Consider the following 24419-nt stretch of genomic DNA (forward strand, 5'->3'; position numbering starts at 1 on the left):
AGTATCAAGTGGACTATAGCTTTACAGATTGTGAAGGCTTGTAAGTACAAAAGAACACATTTCTGGCAGCAAAGGAGGCTAGTGTAGTTGAGGACGCTGGCCAAGGACTCACAGAACCTGGGTTCTATTTCCAGCTGCACTGCAGTCTTATGAAGCGATTGTTTCACCCCTCCGCCCTCGCACGGCCCATGTCTGCTAAATCCATGCCCAGTGGCAACAGCAACTGCTAGGATATTGCCACTTTGGGTCAACAGCCGATGTCACTAGAATGTCACATTCTGATTGCTTTGCCTGACTAGGACCGCTGTCCTATGCTCACTTACCAGGCATCAAGCACTACTGAATTCAGTGAGACTGACTTCCGAGAAGACATGTAGAGGATTGTCCTGTTAGAGGAATTTCCAGAAACATTGAATGCTAGGAAAGTATTGCTGCGGGGAACTCCAGATGTCAATTAAATATTTACAAGATTAAAATCTCAATTATTTTCAGGTCCTAAGCTTCTACTGGAAGAATCCATGCTTTAAATGAGAAAATTAATCAAATTATAAGGTGTGTGTTCTTAAGCACTACTATAGAGCACTAGTAATATTGCAAAATTTCATAATTATATATCTCAGGATACATAAAAATTATTCCTCTGCTCAAAATCGAATCTGAGTACCTCAGAGTATTTGGCAGTAATAATTTGATACACTTGAAGCGACGACAGAATGGTCAAGAATAATATTAAGAATCAGATTTAGGTTCACAGCTCAAGAATGGAACACTGGCCTGTTACGTGTCAAGAGAAAAGGTAGAAGCCAGCTGGTCCATGAAAAATAAAAATAAAAATCCTTATTCCAGCTGGCAGGAAAGCAACAGTGGTGTTAACTTCACTATTTAACAAAAGGAACAGAATTAAGCAGCAACATTCTACATCTAAATAAGCTTCCAATAAGTTTCCACCCAATATGGATTTGTCATTAGCCCCGACTTTGTAATTTAGTTTTTCTGAATGTTATCCACTAAAAAAATTGAACCATTGCTCAACTGTGGTTAACTCTCAGTGCATTTGGGATTTAAGGATATAAAGAACTGAAAAGTGGGAGTGTTTTTGCTTGTTTCTCCCTATTCATACACATCCAATTATAATATATACCATAGGCATCTCCCTTTAAACACACACACATGCAGAGACACTAGTATAAATCTAGCGTGAACCACATTCATGACGTGGTTTCCTAAAGTGCAGGGTTTTTCTTTCACAAATACCAAGCATGAGTGGCCAGATCTTGAGCCTGGCATGGAAGTAGGGAACTTTAACAATCCCACCCCCACAGTCAGTATTTGGGTCAAGTTCCCCATGCCAATTATTTCCATGGAGGGATAAAGCTTCCACTGAAGTGGGGCACATGCCCACACTGGAGCGTGTGTGTGTGTGCGTGCGTGTGTGTGTGTCAAAGAATAAAAGTACGCCTACTCCAATGCCAAGGTTCTAATCTGGTCTGCATCCCCCACACTAGCCATTTGTGAAAGGAAAATCCTGTACTTGGGGGCAAACTACATAATCAGCATACTGCAGCATCTAGCCCTGAGTTCTCATGGGCTCTTTCCCTGACTCTCCCAACTTCTGTGAAAATGGGGTGGGGAGTTCTTGCTGTAGAATTTGTGGGATGAATGATTCATGCCACACAGGGGGTAAGCTAAAAGATAAAGGACCCCTGGATGGTTCAATCCAGTCAAAGGCGACTATGGGGTTGCGGTGCTCATCTCGCTTTCAGACTGAGGGAGCCAGCGTTTGTCCACAGACAGCTTTCCGGGTCATGTGGCCAGCATGACTAAACCGCTTCTGGCGCAACAGAACACCGTGATGGAAACCAGAGTGCATGGAAATGCTGTTTACCTTCCCGCCACAGCAGTACCTATTTATCTACTTGCACTGGCATGCTTTTGACTGCTAGGTTGGCAGGAGCTGGGACAGAGTGACGGGAACTCACCCCGTTGCAGGGATTCGAACCGCCAACCTTCTGATCAGCAAGCCCACAGGTATTTGGTTGAATTGGAAATTCTAATTGCTGTCCTCATTGTAATTTAGCTTTGAGATGGAGCTGTTAACTTGGTTTGTTTTTATGGATTTTGTAATCCTTGTGTATTGCTATCTTTTCCATTCCGTTCCAATATTATATATAATTTCTTTGTTCCCGGCCCTGGGACTGAAAATATTCAATGAAGATCAAGTTATAAATACTTCAAATGAACAAAATAAATGAGAAATGCCTGGAGAAGTGGCCTTTTCTGTTACAGCATCCAGCTGTAGAATGCTTTGCCTCAGGAGGTTTGCCTGATGTCAATTCTTATTGTCCTTATGGAACCAGGTGAAGAATGATTATATATGCATTTTTAGATCAATTTTATTATGGAGCTACTTTCATTGCAGTTGTGCTGGTGCCAATGTTTTCAAGTGAGTAATGTGGTGGAACCAAAAGCATTACAAATTCCCCATTATTCCATTCTTTCTGAGTTTTGTTGAGAGGGCAACATGTGCGCTGCAGCATTTTGTTATGTTTTTCATTTCATTTGTGCCTGGTTCCTCCTTCTCCAGCAATAATGTTCACGTTGATAAAACACTACCAAAAATAGCAATCTTGATGCAATTGTATGTAGCTATACAATTTTTGTGCAGCATTTCATCAACAGCTGTGTACACAACATTTGTGCCTGGTTCCTCCTTCTCCAGCAATAATGTTCACGTTGATAAAACACTACCAAAAATAGCAATCTTGATGCAATTGTATGTAGCTATACAATTTTTGTGCAGCATTTCATCAACAGCTGTGTACACAACATTTGGGAAGAGCAGCTTAGCCCTCGTAGCACTACAATTCTCAACACCTGTAAGAAACTTCAGTTAGTAGGATTATTTGGGGAGGAGGGGAATGTGTACATACCATGCATTTAAAGCATGTTGTTGTTGTTGTTTAGTCGTGTCTGATTCTTCGTGACCCCATGGACCAGAGCACGCCAGGCACTCCTGTCTTCCACTGCCTCCCGCAGTTTGGTCAAACTCCTGCTGGTAGCTTCGAGAACACTATCCAACCATCTCGCCCTCTGTCGTCCCCTCCTCCTTGTGCCCTCAATCTTTCCCAACATCAGGGTCTTTTCCAGGGAGTCTTCTCTTCTCATGAGGTGGCCAAAGTAGTGGAGCCTCAGCTTCAGGATCTGTCCTCCCAGTGAGCACTCAGGGCTGATTTCCTTCAAAATGGAGAGGTTTGATCTTCTTGCAGTCCATGGGACTCTCAAGAGTCTCCTCCAGCACCATAGTTCAAAACCATCAATTCTTCAGTGATCAGCCTTCTTGATGGTCCAGCTCTTACTTCCATACATCACTACTGGGAAAACCATAGTTTTAACTATACAGACCTTTGTCAGCAAGGCAATGTCTCTGCTTTTAGCATATTTCCCCCCAAAGAATCCTGGGGGCTGCAGTTTGTTACGGGTGCTGAGAAGTGGAGCTCTGTGATGAGTAAACTACAATTCCCAAAATTCTTGGGGAGGGGGGAATGTGCTTTAACTGTATGGTGTTTACACAGCCAAACCTCCCCCCTCCCCCAAAAAAGCATCTCAGCATGGTGGTGAAAGCAGCTGTGTAAAGATTGTTTTTATGTGGCATTTTACCTCAGTGTGCAAATGCATGTCAGCGTCAGTAAACCACCTCACAAAAAGAACACTAAGGAATCCTATGTATTGCATCAAAACTGGGGATTTTTTACTGTGCTTTATCAATGGACACAGGCACAGAGGGTGGGAGAAGGCAATGCAAGGCAAGTGAGTGGAAGGATTAGAAAACCTCAGCAAACTATGCATGCCACAATTCCTAATTCTCCTTATTAGGTCAGAATTCAGAATGGAGCGAAAGGCACACTGGCTACGGTCACTGAAAAAGAAAGGAACCTAATCTGGTGTGGGGGAAGTTTAATTATTAAACTTCCTTCTCTGGTCTGCATGAAATTCTAGTAGTCGACTTCCTTTCCCTTACTTTTCTGCTTTCCTGTCTATACAAGTGACACACACTTACCGAAGATCATTGGCAACACTAGCATCTCTGTTTATCGTTTGAGGGAAATGCCTATGGGCAGAATTTTGTTTCCCTCCACAAAGCATTTCCTAAATCGCCAGGACAGCTTCAGCTGGTTAATCCACCCCACAGGGAAGCAAGCCCCAAGAGAAACTGCATCCTACGATGGCCTCAAAGTGCAGCCTCGCTCACCTTTCTCAGTTAAGTCAGATCACAGCTAGAAGAGTTGGCATTTCTAAAGAGACTTGAAAACTGAAACATCTGTAGTCCTTGGCTTCTTATCAGGCAGTCCCAGATTCCCTCCTGGGGTAAAGTTCCCTGTCTGCTCTTTTATTATTATTTTATTATTTTTATTTTTACAAATAAGTGATTTTTCTCTGCCTTATTTTGATCAGTAAGGAAAACTGCATCCTTGAAGATGGGAGAGGTCAACAGAAGTCACCGGCAAGACTATCAGGCTCCAAAGTTAGCATCCTAAATCCCCACTCCCCCCCCCCTACCCCACCTCCCCGGTCTGCTTTCTACCAGTCACACCGCAGGACTGCAAGATCCAGGTCCCTGCAACCTGACTCTGCATTTAATGACTGTGTCAGTCAGCCAGACTTTGATCTCAATGAAGCATGCTGAGGAAGACCGCTTTTGACAGCAATAACAGAAAGTCAAATTGAGAAAGAAAGAGATATTCTCATAACAACAATTTCACTTGGGAAAACATGGCTGCATGAATGATATACACCTGTTTATTCCTCGTGTTTTAGCCTGCCTGTCTGCCTGCCTTCCGTTGCTTATTTATGTGCCATAAAACTGTAATTCACCAGTGAGAAATGAAACACTTTTACTGAAGCTCTCTGTACACTATTTACACTTTCCACATCAGATATCCCTTTTTCATCATAACAGGACACACTGGGAATCCCAGAGCTATAAAGATTTATGAGGCATACATATGCATTGGCAAAAATTGCATGGGGAGCTTAGCAGAATCTCACAGTGAATGGTGTCTTGTAGACTTTCATATATTAATTAACATTTCCAAAAGACTTTACTAGTGGCAGTCAGTGTTTATAGTACCACCAGTCTTTGTCAGCTGTCATTCCCCCAGAACTATTCAGGAGGTTGCCTTGAACAGAATCCAGTGGAACTCTAAACACTGTGATTCTTTTAACTTGTCATATTTGCAAATGTGGATCCTCCAAAATTCTCCTTTGTCACTTAACATGTGTTCATGCTTCCATTTCTGACCCAAACTAGGAATTTATTAGATTGGTAAGCATACTCTAAAAGGGGTAGGGAAGGAAGATCAAAGGAATGCTAACTTACACAGTGCATAACGTTCTGAAATAGAACTTTTATTCTACGGGAAGCTGTGCAAGGCACACTAGATCCTTTGCAATGTTAGCATATTAGCTGAAATTTCATAGCTGTAAAGATCTGATTTTATGCCCATGTAAAGCTATTTGAGAAGAAGTGGGCCAGTGTCCATTTAGGATCCTATAACTGATTGGTTTAAAATAAAAACAAAACATACTGGATTTGCAGATAGCTTAGCAGCTGAAAGGCTACGTTTGTCTGACAGAAATAGTGTGAAATCTGATCTAATTTAAACTGCATTTGGATTTTGCATTTTGGGGGTGGAGAGTCCTTCTGCAGAGTCACTCTACTTAGGTATCCTTTCTTATTGATTTTCTTCAACAGTCTGAACAGTTATGCAGAACAATACAGTCACAAGCAAACAAATTCTTTCTTACACCAGTTGTGACTCTGGCCTTGCCCACTTGTATGTGGCCCCTAAGGGCCCACACACCTCCACATGTGGCCCTCAAGGGCGGAAAGGTTGCCTGCCCTGGTTTAGGTAAAAGATGCAAGAAGACGGGAAGCCAAGACCACCACAACACTCTTCACACTTGAAAGGTTCTCCTATTAACAGTCTTATTTCCACAGCCTGGTGCCTTCCAGGACTACAATTCCTATCATCCCTGGCCATTGACCTTGATGGCTGGGGCTGATGGGAATTGTAGTCTCAAATATCTGGCGGTTGCCAGTTTGGGGAAGACTCTCTTTTTAAGTGGGCTATTTGGCTGGGGATGAGCAATCTATACACAAGATTCTCTGATTCAAAGTTGATCTCCCCTCCCCAAAGGCATCTGCTTCTTCTGCAGAAGGTCCTAGGCTTATTCCATGGGCACCTCCAGGCAGAACTGGGGGAGAGACTCCTTTCTGAAATCCTGGAGAGTGGCTGTCAGTCCATGCAGATGATACTGATCAAGATGCATCAATGGTCTGGCTCGGGATAAGACAGCTCACAGTTGGTTACGTTGATATCTCACCTGTCTTCCAAGGAACTCAAAGTACTTCTCCCCCACATTTTATCCCCATAACAAGCCTTGCAAGGTAGGTTAGGACACCCACTGAGCTCCATAGGTCACTGGAGATTTGAAACTGGGTCTTCCTAATTCTAGCCCAACTTCCTTGCTTCATGCTTTCAACAAGGAGGGGACACTTTTGAACCACCCTGACCGTGAATGTGAGATAGTAGCGAAAGGGTGATCAGGCAGGGGTATCTAATTATGATTTTGAGGCTTTTCCCTCGTGGAGAGTGAAACAGACCGAGAGACAGAGAGCAGCTGGGTGTTACCTTGAAGTGCTGAGCATAAGATGTTCCTATACTGAAGATTAGTAAAAAAATCAATTAAAATGGGTGCTAATATTTGCAATCCAAGATCAGCTGACAGCTTTGCCTCTCGCATTTTCATTTCAGCAAACTCTCTTGCTGTCCAGAAAAGAGGGAAGACATGAAAAGGCAGAAAAATCAGCATGTCACCTTCTTAAAAGTCCTTTCCTTTCCCCCCACCAAAAAAAAAAAGGCTCAGAAAGATTTCAGTTCTTTCCATCCAGGCAGATTAAAGCAGCATGTGTCACTGGCACCTGAACCACTGCCTGAAATATTTTGCTCTCGCTTGAATCATCTGGCCATACTGTGAGTAATCCAAAGTGCCTGATTTCCAACTGTCCTCCCTTTCTGTCTGTTGTGAGGGGAAACCAACGCATGACACAACAAAAGAGTTTTAATCATTTATTAGTGGGAAAGTACATTTAAACTGCTCCTGCGGGGAGAACGCCAAGAGAATTTAGCTCACCAAAAAGGAAGAAGAAGAGGCAGCAGGCGTGGAGAGGGGGAAAACAGGAGGAGGTCAACTGAGAATGTAAAATATTTGAAAGGCAGGTGGGTTGAAGAAATGGTGCTGGCCTGGTGGAGTTTAAAGGCCCTCCTGCATGAACTGGAGACAGTTGCCTATGAAACCTAGGAGGAGTGTGGTGTAATGGTTAGAGTGTTGGACTAGGATCTGGGAGAGCAGGGTTCAAATCTCCACTCAGCCATGAAGCACACTGGGTAACCTTCTCCTGGCCTAACCTACCTCACAAGGTTGTTGTGAGAGTGAAATGGGGGGAGGAGAACTATGTACACTACCTTGAGATCCTTGGAAGATAAGGGTGGTATATAAATGTAATAAATAAACAATAATAATAAATAAAACAACTTAGACGGAATCCAGACTAAGGCTGCATATGCACCATTCAGCAAAAGCATACCCGACCCCTCAACAACCCTGGGAACTGTAGTTTAAGGGTGCCAGAAGCTGTCCTTCGGAGGAAAGTTACAGTTCCCAGGATTCCTTGGGGGTTGCTGTAAATGTATAGGATAAATGCAGCCTATGTTGAGTCATAATTAAGTGCAACTACCTTGGTCAGGACTCCATGGACTTATTTCTCATTCATTGTGAACAGTCTGCACATCTTAGCTTCCTGTTTCTCCTCTGTTGTAGGTTCCAGGTACGATATTATGTACCTGGAAATGGCAGGGGCTAGGAGTCCCACAAGTCACAAGTATAGGGTCGGTCCCAAAAATCAAGGTGTCGAAGGCTCGGGAAAAGAGGTGTTTTCAGCATGCAACGGAAACTGCATAATGAAGATGCCAGATGCACGTCAGTGGGGAGGGAACTCCACAACTTAGGGGATGCCACAGAGAATGTCCTTCTGTCAGGCCACCTACTGTACACTCCTGAGCTTCCAAGGGTGGAAGAATTATCAAGAGACCCCCTTCTGCTGACCTTAACACACAAGCTTTGTAAGAAAGAACAGTTAAAACCTGGTGGCTGAAATTACATAATTTCCCACTTTCCGCCATAATATGGACGCTGCCATGTTGAATAATGAAGTGGTCAAAGACTTCTGTGAATCCTTTGGCATGCTCAAGAGCAACAAAATGCAACGTATCCTAACCAATCTTAATGGACACAGGAGCTTTCTGTCTTCTGGCTATATTGCATGTCAGACAAAAAGAAATACTTCTTGATTATGGATGGACAGACCTGTTGAAGTTTGGTCTGTCTCAGTTTTCAGAGGGGACAGGACTACATCCATCCCATTTCCTGCTGGATTTTTAGGGGGAATCCTTCCAGAAGCCCTTCCCACACAAAAACAACTTAATTGAAAATGACTTATGAAGTGTTCCAAGGGTTGTGCACTGCCCTCTTACCCTCCCTGCCCCATTATTTTTGCTTTCCTTTTTTTTTATCTAAACCATCACAGCCAGAGGGCCTAAGTATGAAGGGCTTCCTAGTTGCTACACATCTTGAACATAAAGCAAGTCCCTCTGCAAAGTGATGGTGTTTTATGACATTCCATCACACACAGGGTGAACTGTGCAGAAAAAAATGGCTGCCCCTGGTGTTTACATTCTACGTATTATGTATTACAGGGAGGGGGGAATCTGTTCTAAAATCATGAACAGTTTTTAGCTGGTTAAATAACTTTCAGTTCATTATTTCTCATATTTCAGAGCGTTGTTGTGATTTTTTTTAAAGATTGTTTTTATATTGTATTGAGATTTGATTCTTACGTACACCACCCTGGAATTAGCAGTGGCATACACACCAAACACTGAAAGCCTATTTTCTGAATGCATCCAAGAACTCTGGGAACTTTCAGTTATTCCTCAAAGAGGGACAATTCCCAGCACCCTTGACAAACTACAGTTCTGAGGATTCCTGGCATGGCTTGGGAAGCGTGCTTTAAATGTATGGTGAGCACACAGCCCATGTTTTTAATGAAGGTATATATCGGACATTTTCAAATTCAAATAAATGCAAATGATAATGTTGGATTAAGTTTTGGAGTGCCATTTCGCTTATTATTTAACATCACTTTTTCCAGGCTGTTTCTGGAACCAGAGGGGCTAGCACATCCTCTCTTTTTTTTGGAAAAAGAAATAAAGAAAAGAAAATGAAAACAGAGAATTTTTGAATGTAGCAGTATCCTGCAGGTGAAACAGGCATGCATTGGGAGTACCCCTATCTGTGATAAAGTATGTCGCTTATGAATATAAAGTCGAAGGCCACAGGAATAAAAAAGAAACTGACTAAAAGATCTAAGTCTTGCCCTAAGGTTTGCATATAACAGCTTCTTTGAACAATTCTAAATTTAGCTAGCACACTATAAAAGGAAAAACCAAAAGCATGGCATATCAAACATTTGTCACCAGCATTAATTTAAACCACACTGTGGAGTGAGCTATATAAATAGACTCGCCGACCTACTTTTATATCTCAGCACTTTGAAAAAAAAGAAAAAGTGAAACATTAACTTAGAAAGCACAGATCTGTTTTCTCTTACAAATCATGTTTTATGAGGGTCTTTCTGCCCAAGGTTTCTTTTTGTGAGTTATTTTCCACCGTATGCAGGCATGGTTTGATCTGCAAAATGGAAGAGGATGGAAAAGTATTTTAATGCACTGTTGCCCAGAGGTAATCCTCAGGAACTGACATGCTGGAAATCATTTTGCTTATAGACAGCCCTTCCCACATCTTCTGAGCCATCTAAGAAACAGCACTGTGCTTGCCTGATCAAGAAGAGAACTCAGCATTAGAAAAGAATAATGGATAGGTGGGTGGGTATTGTGGTTTATAGACAAAACTTACAAGATTCAACCTAAATAATTCTTCCCTCCCTGTCTTCTGTCACCTTATGCAGGCAAACACAGTCTTTGGGAGGAACCCTGTAAAGAAAGCAGTTTGTCTTGCTATCAGTGCAATCAATTGCTTGCAGTCCTAGTGGGCAAGAATTGCCACCATCTCCTGGTACTTTGCTCCCTCTGCAGTCCGTTGTGCTGGTGGAGAGTCTGGATGGGATGCCTTTCCCTCCACATCCAAGCTGAGAAGCTGAATGAGAAGAGCCCCATGGAGGAAGCAGAGCTTACAGAGCAGAGGGACCTTGGAGGGCCAACGGCAAACATTAGTGTTGGGGAGTGATGTACTGTTGTCTAATGCAGGGCTAGGTTGAACCTATGGTATTCCTGGTTTTGCTGGACCACAACTCCCATCATCCCTGACCAGTGGCCATACTGACTGAGGCTGATGAGAGCTGGAGACCAACATCATCTGGAGCGATCCGGGTTCCCTGCCACCGGTGCAATCTGTCTGTGAAGACCTTGATGCAATGGTAGATAGCCCCCATAACAAGGTCTGCCAAGTGCAAAGAAACAAGGGAGGAAGTGAACCTGAAACAGGTGCCAACAGGAAGTTTGGGTTGTTCTAAGGGCTTCAATGAAGTCTTTAAGAGGCATGTGCTGTGTCAGCCTAAATTCTTTGGATGTTCCCTTTTTGTCATAGGAGAACTTGCAGTTATTTCTTCTGCCAAAAACTGGTAAAATGCAGACCGGACAAGGTAACTGTTAGGTGGATTTGTAGCTGGTTGACTGACTGAACCCAACAAGGGCTCACTAACTGTTCCTTGCCATACTGGGGGGAAATGAAAAGTGGGGTGCCACAGGGTTCTGTGCTGGGCCCTTGTTAAACATCTTGGATGAAGGTGCTGAGGAGATGCTCATCAAATTTGCGGGATTCAATATGATCTTAACATATTGGAGAAATGGGCCCAAACTAACAGAATGATTTTCAGTAGGGACAAGTGTAAGGTTGTACATTTAGGCAGAAAGAACCAGCTGCACAAATATAAGAAGGGGGACACCTGGATTTCAAGCAATACACGTGAAAAGGATGTAGGGGTCTTAGTAGACCACAGCCTTAACATGGGTCAACAGTGTGTTACAACAGCAAAAAATAAGCTACTGCTTTTCTGGACTGCATCAAATAAGGTCCCAATCAAGGAAAGTAATAGTCCCGTCCTATTCTGCCTTGATCAGACCATACCTGGAGTACTATGTCCAGTTCTGTGCACCACAATTTAAATGGTAAAACAGACCCTTCATCTTCCACTCAAAAGAGAAGGGAAGACACTATTCTCCTTTTAGCTGGTCAGTGCACCTATTCCCTGATTCAAGGTGTGGAACAGAATTGTCACTGTACTGGGCAACCATTTCCTTCTGCCTCCCTCCAACCTTTTAATTTCCAAATATAAGAAAAAGAAAATGGAAAGAAACATCTTCAGCTCACTTCAGCAATAAAATAAAAATAAAAATCACCAACCCTAACATAAACGTGTGTATTAATATAAGTAGTCCATATCTCCAACTAGATATCCAAACCAGATTGACAATAACCATGTAATATGTAAGTTCAACGGTAGAAAGGGACAGTGAGATCTTTATAGTACTGAGTAATGTGTGGTGGGTATTTAGCAGCAAGTGAACCGCCAGAAGGCCCTCAGCACTGGATCTCAGTGTCTTTGCAACTGTAAGGACCCATGGGATTTTGGTCCCCGCACCACAGTGGTATCACTGAAAAGTGCATGAACATTGACAAATATTAAGGATTTTTCCAAAACGGAAGTTAATGTGAATTCTAATTTCTGACCAGAAAAACGACACAACAGTAGACACCCACATCATATGCCTGAAAGAGGCACTGCCAACATTACCTTGCTGTCATCTATCTGACTCAGCCAATTCCTCCTGCCTTTTCCAATTCCTTTTTCATTCCTTCTGCTTTTTAAAATTTCTTGTCCATGACTGATTGAGGTTGGCTTCTTTGCCTGAGCCTACTTTAGAACTCAGTGCAAAGTTCTACATTCCCACTATCTGGTATTTTAAAAGCATTTAATAAGACAAAACTAAATAAACAAGCGAGGCGGTTGCTGCTCTTTAAAACCCTAAATCCCTAATTCATTCTCATTTAATTGATCACCAAGGTCATTTAATGCACAATAAAGACTTTTACATTAACTAGCATGGATGCAAGCAGAGAAACTTTAATGGAGGCAGGAAAGACACTAAAGACAAGAGGCTCTGGAGTGCTTGGTCTTAGGAGACAGCATTGATATACTGGGCATAACGGAAATGTGATGGACTAGAGACAACTAGTGGGACACGGTTATCTCTGGATATTATAAACAATATAAGAAGGTAAGGACATACTGGGGGTGATGTTAACTGTATGTCAATGAGGACACTGATTACAGTGCTGAAAACAGGACTATATTATATATGCATATCTCTGTGTTGAAATTTCAAAAATGTGTATTATTTAGGGGGATCCTTTCATGATCCAACATAAAGACCCTAATTTGTTTCAAGTTTTGATTCTAACTGTAAAAGTTCAAATAAATCAATATGTCTTAACCTTGATTCCTGGAGTAACTCCTTGTTCCCCAGAGATTTCAAGAAGACCCAAACACCCATCGTATATTCTACCCTGAGCAGTATGGTGTTCTTCTGTGAAAAAAATGTGCAGATATAGCACATTCTCTGTGGTCAGAGGAGTCGTGGAAGAGGATAGAACATAGAATTGTAGAGTTGGAAGGGACCCCAAGGATCATCTAGTCCCACCCCCTGCAATGCAAATATCTGATCTCCGAGTCTAGAGCAATGCCCAAGAATGATCAAAAATTGATGATGCAAAAGGTTAGCGAACAAAACAGAAAAACAAACCACCATGGTTTGTGACATGGCCAGAGTTGTGTGTGCTTAAATTCAATTTGATATCAGTGGGACTTAAGTGTGCATTTTCCTGTAAAGGACTGTATTTTTACAGTCCCAATTTTAATTTATTTTAAAGCAGATTTTAAACATAGACTTGATTCTTCCTAGGGCTGTGTGAATGATGACATCCAATTACTTATCTGCATTGGCTTTTTATAATGGAGCGCATTCAGAACTGATCAGGGAACTATAATGGAACCAAAGAAAGCTCAACGCCAAGGTTTCCCTGGCTGAAAGAGCTGCAGTAAGGCAACTCATCTCATGAGCTGCCACTGTCTATTTAAGTTAACCTAATTGGTTGCCAATTGTTTTAAAATGCATTCCTTCTCTTGTGCCCCAAAGCATATATTTGGAAATTTATTATAAAAAATAACTGTGCTTTGACTTCATGCCAGATAAAATACTAATTATGTGTTTCTCTTAAATGGCTCCCCAATTGCTTACTATATTCGTTTGAATGACCTCAGCTAAACTGCTTCCACGGGGAACTGATGCTTTATCGCTAATTACTTGTTGCAAATTGTGGACCAGCCAAGTGGAAAAATGTAGTATGGGGCACATATATGAAATCATTGTTACAGTTCAATATATTTTTAAAAGGGGAGGGAGGGAGAAAATTTTAAGGTTGTTGTCTTGATCAGCCAATAGCATTGCTCACATTTGGCTGTGAGGGGCGGGGAGAGAAATCTTCATTACAAGAGGAAGAAAATCACACAATTCAGTCTTTGCTGAGCAGGCTTTATTCCATATACAAAAGCATGCCAGTCAATTACATTAAAACAATTTCATTCGGATCACTAAACATCAGAAGGTAGCATGACTTAGCGGCAACTGCATTTTGTAGAAGTGCAGGGCAATTCAGGGGGTTTCAAATGGAAATGGAAATGGCAGCGTAGACATGTATTAACAGTAAGCAGGTAAAACAGCAGGGGCTCCCTGCACTCTGAGAACAATGTTGGAGTAATAGTGCTCCCCCCACCCCCTCACACACACACAATCCCTTGCCATCCATGCAAATTTATGTTTGAAATTCAGGGCAAATTAATTTAATCATGAGCTTTGTATGAATGATATGAAAAATATAAAGGAGGAAGGAAATAATTGCAATACATTTCATGGTTGTAGATTCCTAAAAAGCCTGTATATTATTCTCGTCTGTAATTGGAGGGTCTTTGTGCATGTTTTTCTTGAAGTAGAAGATGAATTTTATTCTTTTTCTTTATAGAAAAGAATTAGCTTCTATGAAAGGCATTTTTGTTTAATGAAGATGGGGTGGAGGAACCAGTTTTCGTTTGTTTTTTGTATTCTGTCCCCATTGGATAACAGCTTTTATAATAGTAAAGAGCCCATTTACTACAAGCTTTTAATAGGCAGCAGATTGTTGTGACAAAGTGGGATATCTTTAATGCAAACAAATGTTCTTTGATTATTGCAGAATGGCAATGATTTCACAGGAGGGGAACAAAAGGCACAGTATATATGTCAAAATACATATTTTAAGTAAGCAACAGCCCAACATGGTCCTATAATTTAAAACTTAAAACGTATGCATAATCCAAATGGCTCATATATGCCAATGCTCAATCATGATATGAGAATCTACATGATGATAGAAACGTAGGTGGGTTTGAGTAATTTCTAATACAGAATAAACCCTTAATTTCCAGCCTAACCCAATTGGGCTGCAATCCTATATAACAACTGAATGTTAAACTAAGTGCAGTTAGTTACAAATGGAAGCCAGAACCTGCAAAAAGGGGAGGAGAGCATAAATTCCAGAGCACGTCCAAAAGCAGGCATAGCTCAGTGGGAGAGCACCTGCCTTTAAAGCAGAGGGTCCCAGGTTCAGTCCCTGGAATCTCCAGATAGGGTGGGGAGAAACTAAAAATCCTGGGCAACCACTGGCAGTCAGTGCAGACAATACTGAGCTAGATGAAGCAATGGTCAGACTCGGTATGTAGGGCCATAATAAACACACACCCCCCGAGGTCCGCCAGGAGAACAAGGCTGGCATTGAGGGGCCTCTCAAATGTTTATGATTCAAGGTTGTAAAGAGATAAGGAGGATTCAGGAATGCCCGTGGCTGTGATGTGGAGGGGGCAGGGAGGAGGGGGCGATTCATGGAACAGTGCATAATCAGGATATGCCCATGTAAGAATATAGAAACTTACTATAACTTTCGATTTCCCAGAAATCAGGTGGTTTAGAAGAAATCAGGTGGTATTGTATTCTTCAAATGTATAAAAAGCTGCCACGCTCAGAATTGGGTGTGCAGATTGCAAGCTTATTGCGCTGCACCTTTGCTATGCATATGCATTTCAAATAAACCCTGTTGTATCCTGCAAGGTCGTTTGCCACTTTGTGTGAATCTGTGCTCCAGGGACCCAATAGCAGATATGGAACAGGTCCAACAGGTACAAGGCAGCTTCCTGTGCTCCTTCCTATGAATGATGGACCAGAGTTCTCAGGCCCAAGAATCATGGGCAACATCCCCATCAGCAGTGCCAGTAAACCCATGGGACCCCACTTTAGAAGAAAGTATGGCTGCTTCGGGACGCGGGTGGCACTGTGGGTAAAACCTCAGCGCCTAGGGCTTGCCGATCACATGGTCGGTGGTTCGAATCCCCGCAGCGGGGTGAGTTCCCGTCTTTCGGTCCCAGCTCCTGCCCACCTAGCAGTTCGAAAGCACACCTAAGTGCAAGTAGATAAATAGGTACCACTTTATAGCGGGAAGGTAAACGGCGTTTCCGTGTGCTGCGCTGGTGCCGGCTCACCAGAGGTGAAAGGTGAAAGAAGGAAGAGGCCTTTACATCCTCAAACAGCGCAAAAGACGCAGACATCTGGGCAAAGATCTGAATGACATTTATTAGTATTATTACTGAGTGTCGTAATTATAGAATATATTAATGTGCATATTTATTCATTTGCCTGTGAATCAGCATCCATAGTACTCCTTATAGTCTGAATCCTGGTAGAAAATAAAGAGGCTACACTTCCCCATTCCAGATGGCACTTGTGATCTTGTATCCTTGCTGAATAAGCATAGGTCTGACATTTACACAGAAATTTGCTAAGTACTTGCCAGCAGCAAATTGATATGTATGCAATTAAACAGTGACTCCATTCTCATTCTGTACATGCTGCAAATCATACTTTAAGATGCTTATGTTGCCCTTTCATCATTGTATGCATGTTTTATATGAGGTAGGATGAATATGGTATGTTTTGTAGCTTTGTGTTAATTCTTGTTTCCCACATCATTGTTTAAGAATCTTGATGCTTTGGGACTGGGTCACAAGAAAAGAAAAACATATTGAACAAATAGATTTGAGCAGGTGGTGATCCCATTAATATTTTTCAATGATTCAACAAGGGCATTAATAGCTGTAGGAACCAAATGACTGTAAAAGGGGAAGCTCAATTCATTATACATTAGCACTATTTGTAGTCTCTGGTAATGTGGCCATGAGAACAGCAATTAAGCGCCGGCTTTTGACATTTCCTACAGTTGTATAATGTCCTGCTTTCTGTTCTGTGACTCTTCAATCATTACAGCATGCAAGAAAAGTCTACTATATAAAGAGAGGGAGAGATGTGCTATATTTTGTTGAATCTTTTCTTCTATTAAAATATGTCATGTAAGAGATCTCAACAGAAGTAAAACAAACTTGTAGCAATAAGCAGAAACTATAAAGCAAGGCAGATTAATATGTCTTGCTAAGTGGCTGGTCTCAATGTCATGAAAGAGACAAATAACTCTTCCGTATATTGTCCAAAATCCAGAGTTAGGGCACTTTCAGAGAGTCACTATTTTTAGGTAGGATTGAATCACATACCAGCAAATTCAGTTTGCACAATTAAAGCTGATTTGGAGCTCTTGTGCAACAAACCGACTCTTCTCCTCACACAAAAAAAACCAACAAAAAAGAGACTTTTTGCAATAAGGAATGTGATGGGGAAATACTCTGGAAAACGTGGGATAATGTTTATTGATGAAACATTGTCTAACCTCTCCATAAACAGAATGAAAGGTAATTAAATAGCCAACATCATCCAATCTCCTGGCAAACAAATAAAAGAATGCTCAGTAAACAAGTCATCTGGAAGCAACCAAAGCTTGTTGCAATTAATTAAATTAATGACATGTTTGTTCCAACTAACATCCCATTTATCTTAATAAGGCTGATGTGTGACTATCTTTCTCTAGACCGGGACCAAGAACGCTAAAGTTGCAGTACTGAACACATTTATTATTTGGGCTGCTCTGTACAGTACATCCATTCATTGCTTGGGACATACATTTTACAACTGGAAATGCAAAAAATATACAAATGACCCCAAAAGGCCTGCTTAGCCTTTGACCTGCCAGAATTTAACAGAACTTTTACTTGTAAAAACTGGAAGCACCTGATTTGTGGAATAGTGGGCTCTATTTCCTTTGAGTGTAAGCTCACAAGCAGAACAGGCCTGTAACTAAATGGAGAAATGAAACTTTTAAAAAAGGCAAACCAGTGTTTGGCTTCCAAATGTAGCATCCTGCGTTCTAAAATGTTTTCACTTATTCAAAGCTTAAAAGGAAACAAACTAGGTCAGGTTATTAGAAGTCCTCTTGATTCAGGAAAGCACAAGCCCTAGAGGCAAATGTCGGCAAGAGTGCTGCAGACATTGTGAGCTTGCTTACACCATGTTTCCAGAGACTGAGACTTTAACTAACTTCAGTTCTTGATTTAGTTACACCTTGCAAGAGTTAACCAGAAGCTGTTACCAGGCTTACCAATGTCCCTGTTTACATATGCACATGAACTCACATGTAAAAAGATATACAAAAGATTAAAAATAAAACTGAAACAACAACCACCACCCATATATAAAATCAATTCAAATCCAATGCACATAGCCACTGGGATAAAAGATCCCGAGGAAGCCTACAAGAGGTTATTAGCTCCGCACCTCTTCCTGTGATCCTGTGAAGTCACTTCCTACCATGTGACCATGGGAAAATTACAATTTGGAAACTAATGGAAATCTTAGAACATCTAGCACCAGGATGAAACTGTTCAACCTGTGAGATGGGTTTAATTGCAGTTTATCCCTCAACCCACATGTGTGGGTTGAACAGACAAAAAACATTAGCTTACCACTTGCATTTGAACAGGGGGCTGAGCAGAGTTGTAAGCCCCATCCTTAGCAGCAAACTGAAAGCATAGGAATTGGGCTGTGAAGCCTTCCTTGAACAAAGCCTCTCCTCCTCACAGAGGGGAGGTATTGTGAACGGGAACCGTTCCCGCGGCAACAGGGGGGCGTGTTCAGCCCACTGGGCCATCTTCCGGCTGCCGCACCGCTCCCTTGGCTGACCAGCCAATAGGGCTGGTCTGGGGAAGGGGTTTAGCGGCATTCAAGCGGCCTCCGCACCTCATTCAGCCCTCTGAAGACGTCAGATCACCCACCCTTTAGGCTAGGTTCATGTTTTCGACCTTGCTATGGACTTCAGTTGGTCACCCTGGTTGCCCAGGGGGCCTGGTAGGAGTTTTTATCCATTTGGCTAATTGGCACCAGCCTCTTGGTTTTTCACCTAACTCGTAGCAATTCGTCACAACTTTTCGGGTATTGGCAGTTAGGCATTGGAATATGTGTTGTGTGTTGGAGGGCGGGGTTTGGCCATCACCTACCCCACCCCTTGTAGGGTATTCCGTTAAAGGAATCCGGCAGTCATGGATCCTGTCCGATGCCCTCTTGGTGGCCAGGGCCATGGCACGACCCCTGGTGACATCAGGGGAAGCTTCCAGTTATATTTGCATCAACAAGCTCCTCCCACTGTTTGTTAACCTACAAAAGACCCCCGCTATGCGGGTGGGGTCATGTATAGGTTGTTTTATCCAGTGCCTAAGCCAATACCACTCACATGCTGTAACCAATAAAGGTTATGGCCCTTTTCAGCCCATTAACCTAAAATTCTTGTGTCCTTGTCTTTTATTTACCACCACGCGGGTTTCGGTTCCTCGACTCACAAGTCCAGCTGCAAAGCAAGCTGGCTCCCCTTTCTTACCCCACTTAACACAGAATCATAGAGAGACTGAGAAATTTAAAATATGATTTACTTGCTCATAATCATGCACTGGTGCTCAGCAAGAGCAACAGTAAAAACTATGCAGGTAAATATATATTTACAGTAGAAACAGCAACAGGCATGTGCCTGAGTTGGAGCAGGTGGGTATATGGTCAAAGAGGAGAGAGTGCGGGAGGGAGGATACTATATGCTCCTTCCCTCTCAGGAGAGATGGGGAAATGACATCACACAGAGCCTTCTCTATCAATCACATTTTTATGGTCCGTGTCTCTGCCTATGATGTGCAGAGTTCCAGCTGAACCAAGCTCACCAGTAACAAGCGAGAAAACGGCTAGTAATTAATTCTGGGCTCTGGGCTGTTTCCTTTAGGGATTAATAATTCCAACAGCAAAACAATGGTCATTATTACCTAACATTTAAATATAGTTGGGATACAAAGTTGGCGCAAGCATAAAGTGACCCAAGAGTACATCAGGACAATAAAGATGTATAGCCTTTGCCTTACTCATTTAAAGAACTGTGATCGTTTTTAGATAAGAAACCTTTCCTAGATCTCATTGATATAAAAGACCCAGGGCACAAGGGACACTTAATTTTTGAATATATATTTTTCTTCATTGTCTTTAGTGAGAGTATTTACCCAGGATGGATAATTAAGATGTACAAGTCACCAAAAATTTGTGTCAGAATTAAGCAGTCACTACATGGCTTTGGGCAACTGGTGTCCAAAATAATTGTTGTAAACTCTAAATGTACATTGGTGAATACAAAGTGTTCTTATAATAATTGTTCAAGTACTGGATTGATTTTCAAGTGAATGTGTGCTCAGGAATCACCTCCCCCAACACACACACACACACACACACACACACACACACACACACAAATACCTCGTAACATCAAGCAAACCAAACAGGACCAGGGGTCTCATTCTGAATAATTAGAAGTTGTGTTTAACTGTAAAAATGTTCCCAAGTGACTTACAAAGAATTCCATGGTGTTTTCTTAGAAAACTAGGCTTGAATTCAGAGCAAGATGTCCTATTTTAGCAGGCATTAAAAAAAACCCCAAACAAATTCTAATCACTTACAGATCAAATCTAATGAGATCACGCATAAAAGTATTTGGCAGAGATAGAAGACAAATAGACACAAAATAAATTATAGTGATGATTAATAAATTGCATAATTCACTACACTAGACAGGAAGAAAAGATCTGCTTTTATTATTCCCTATGTAACTATGAAGACTAGTTTGTGTTAGTATGACATGACACAAGAGAATGCTAATTTTAATCATTGTAATGGGCAAAAAATCCACATTGTGTGTAGATAAATACTTATAATTAGGATACTATTCTTTCCTAACAGTGATTTTTTACATTTTAATCAAACACCATAATCTTCTGGAATGGAAAAAATGCATTTAAACATCCCCATTGTATTAAACAGCTTATTATACCAATACCTATAGTATATGGAAGATAATAGCTAACAGAACCAAACAAAATTTTCATTTTGTCCATGCAGATAAGGTGACATTTGCACTTCCAACAACTTTAAAGCTATTTTGGAAAACTAGTTGTTCCTGCGTAGAAGCCCTACATCAGGCATGGCCAAACTTGGCCCTCCAGCTGTTTTGGGACTACAATTCCCATCATCCCTCACCACTGGTCCTGTTAGCTAGGGATGATGGGAGCTATAGTTCCAAAACAGCTGAAGGGCCAAGTTTGGCCATGCCTGCCCTACACCTTCCCTGCAGACCTCTAACCTTCAAGTAACACTGAGAGGTAACCTTCAATTCCTGGGGCTAACTATTCCTTACAGTGGCCACATGGGCATCCTTTCTGGTTTAACCCAACAACATTCAATAATGACATTAGCAAGCTATGCCAGAAAAAGGTAGCTGCCTCAAGATGCAGGCATACAGCAGTGCATCCAAAGCAGTCCATGCTCCAAATATGGTGGTGTTCCCATCAAGAAAGAGTCGGCCTTTAGAATGTCCTAGTTGCTCCGTGCCATCGTGACACTCAGTTATTTTGGCTTGCTCAGCTACTTCAACACACATCCTAACTGGTACTTGCGGCTTCCTGATTCAAGTCACGGTTTAGAGCTATTTAAAGCACATGGAATCCACATGGTAGAAGCTTTCACTGTTATGTTATGTGTCAGCTCAAACATTTCCATGGCCTTCTTCCCCCTATGTGCCTGTTTTCCAAAGGCACCCAGCTGAAGATAAAATGAACCATTTTCAAGCAAAGTGAATGATGTGCTTAATCATTTTCTATGTAACTGAATTCTAGTCTCCTTCTGTCTTGTTTCTTTGAACTTTACATTTTTTCTTTCTGTTTGTTGCATACCATTATATTTCTCTCCCCCTTTTGCCACTCTGCCTTGCTCACGACACTGGCCTTTACAGCATTGACAAATTTAAGCATCACACACACACACACACACACACACACACACACACACACACCAATCTTCAGTGAATGCAGCAGCACTAAATCCATTTATCAGTCATATGTACTCAAGAATAAGACAGAGTAATAGCAATGTGCCCCATCTCAAATCATTTCCCCAAATTACTAAATGCACTATGCTTTTCTTTCACATGAAAGATGATGGGGAGAGGATGATCACTGAATATTACTGCAGGTTAGACAGCCTGTCTGGAAAGAAATAGCTACATTTGCCTACAGTCTGCTGGTAAATTCTATAACATATCAATCACTTTCAGTATATAATTTTTCTGTAATAGTTTGTCACAACACGTGCTTTGCTAACATCTACCTAGGAATCCAGAGCAGCAGTTTTAGAAACATACCTTTCAATATTTCGTAGAAACAATTAAGCTTTTATGCTTTACAAAAGTTGTCCTAAGTTTTTTTTTTTTAAGAACCCCACTCATAGAAAGGTTCTGATTACATTGTACTCTAATTCGAGCAAAATTACAGCAATTTGTTTCTCTCCCTTGTTTCATCTTGCCTCTGACTAGTATTCTCTCTATTCAGTCATGGTGACACACACACAAAGAATATATTCATCTTTGTGGTGGCGGGGGGGGGGGGAGCTGTTAGCAAATGTCTGGAATAATAAAAGAAATGGCATTCACATGTTGAACATTACCGATTATCATGTAACAACTGTTTTGCTGTGGTTCCCCCCCCCCCCCTTTAAAATACACACCAGATATACACAAGCACTCTGGTCCATCTGGTTTTCAATATATGTGTTTTTAGTATATTGTGTGACAAAAGCACATTGGGATGGTTATGGCAGATTCATTCCATGATCTAGCCCAGCAATGGCGGATCCAAATATTGGAGAATGTCCTCAGTGACTCATCTCTCTGAGTGGGCCCCTGGTCATTCCCTTTCCAGTTTGGGGCCAGGACAAGAGGGAGAGGGCAAGGTGAACAGAGACTGTTGCTCCTGCTCTTTGCTCCCGTCACAGCTCACTTGTTTGGAGGGATTAGGTCAAGGGGCAGCCACTGCACAGAGGAGCAGAAGCATGAACAGGGTGAAGGGACATCAAGAGTTGGCAGCGTGTCCCCGGCTGCGAAAGAGGCCACAGCATGTGCCCAACAATGATGTCCCCTAATGAAAAAAAAACCTTAAATTCTATGTGAACCACTCTGAATCTTTTCTGTGAACCTCCCTGATACCTCCGGGTATAGGGCGGTATATAAATTCAATAACGAAGAAGAAGAAGAAGAAGAAGAAGAAGAAGAAGAAGAAGAAGAAGAAGAAGAAGAGAAGAAGAAGAAGTCTATTAAGCAGTAATAACTCAATGAAAATAACACAGAGAAGTGGACCGGGGGGGAGGGGTTATAGGTCAGGATTCACTGCCAGACAGGGAGAGAACTTGAACAAATGGAAAAGAACACAACACAAGCAAAACAAGGCATTTTCAGTTTACTTAGGTGTTAAATATTTTTTAAACAGCAATGCTTAAGTGTCCACAGTACTTTTGCAAGAGAGGAGGATGGGGAAGCAAACCAGAACTCTCAGTGGCCACTCCCCTGTGACCTCTTAGTGGGCACACACTGACTGGCTGTAAGATCACACCCACACCATGCCTTTAAAGCACATTGCTTTCCCAAAGAATCATGGTAACAGTAGCTTGCCACGCACACAGCTACAATTTCCTGCACCCCCTTCTTTGGGGGAAGTCACATGCTTTGAAGTCAGGTTCTCTGCACACTGACTGGAATTAGGCTCCCTCAACCTAAGCAGCTGCATCAGAAGATGAGGGTAAACTGGATAGCTGTCTGTCAGAGATGCTGCAGTTAAAGCCAGAATTGTGGTTCCTGCACTCACTAGATGACGTTCAACTCCATATATCTATGACTCTAGGAAGAGAGGAAGACCTTACCTGAGACTCCCAGCAATCTAATTATGAGGAGGGTTGAAATTCTGTGCACCATTTTCTGGGAGTAAGTCCCCTTGAATTCACCACAACTTACTCCCAAGTATAAGGGTATAGGACAAGGCAACATTTCTGTTAAATATCAGTTTCTTGATATCACACATCTAAAGTGCTGCACGAAGACAAGCAAACTGGCAGAAACATAAACCCCCTTTGCAGATGCGATCATGGCAGTGTTGACAGGAGCATAAATGCGATCTTTCTCTCCACAGTGGAATTTGAAAGACATCTATTTGCAATGAGTTCAGAGAGCTACAAGGGATAAACGGGACAAGTCCGCCCCCACCCCATTTCACAGGAAAATCTTCACTCCATTGGCCTCAATTGCAAAACTGCCATTACAGCAGCACAGCTAAAATATCACTCATCAGAGCCTTGGCAAAGGAAGAAAGCAAAAGAGTTTTCCATTCTGACTGAAGAATATGGTGATAGTCACCAGGCTGATAGATTAAGTGAATAAAAGTGGTCTATTTCCCAAAGTGTGCTCTAGACATTTCTTCCTGGTTCATTCTTCACATGCCATTTCCCAGGGAGCCATTCTGCAGAGAAGCTGGCAGGCTTTCCTCACTGAAGCCAGCAGAAAGAGCAATATTATGTGGTCCACTGGGAGCTTAAACACCAATCTGTCTTCTGTATACACAGTCTCATTGAACTAAAGTGCCAAGGAGATGAAAGCACTCCAAGCAAATGCCTGATAAGACTCTGCTTCGCTCTCCCTCCTGGACTTATTGAACTGCCCAGATGTACACCCTCAGAGGGAAGATTCAAACACTGAATTTTACTTTAAAGGCTGACTTTGCTGGAAGCTAAAATCAGAGATCCCCACTCTTATTTTTTTAATGTATTGTTAATGTTCTCTAAATGGCATCTGAAGATGCATTTCAAAGAAGCATCATTTATTTAAGTCTTCCCTTATCAAGCAAATGTAAT

The sequence above is a fragment of the Podarcis muralis genome, chromosome 12 (assembly GCF_964188315.1).
Source record: "Podarcis muralis chromosome 12, rPodMur119.hap1.1, whole genome shotgun sequence".
NCBI classification, from domain to species: Eukaryota; Metazoa; Chordata; class Lepidosauria; order Squamata; family Lacertidae; genus Podarcis; species Podarcis muralis.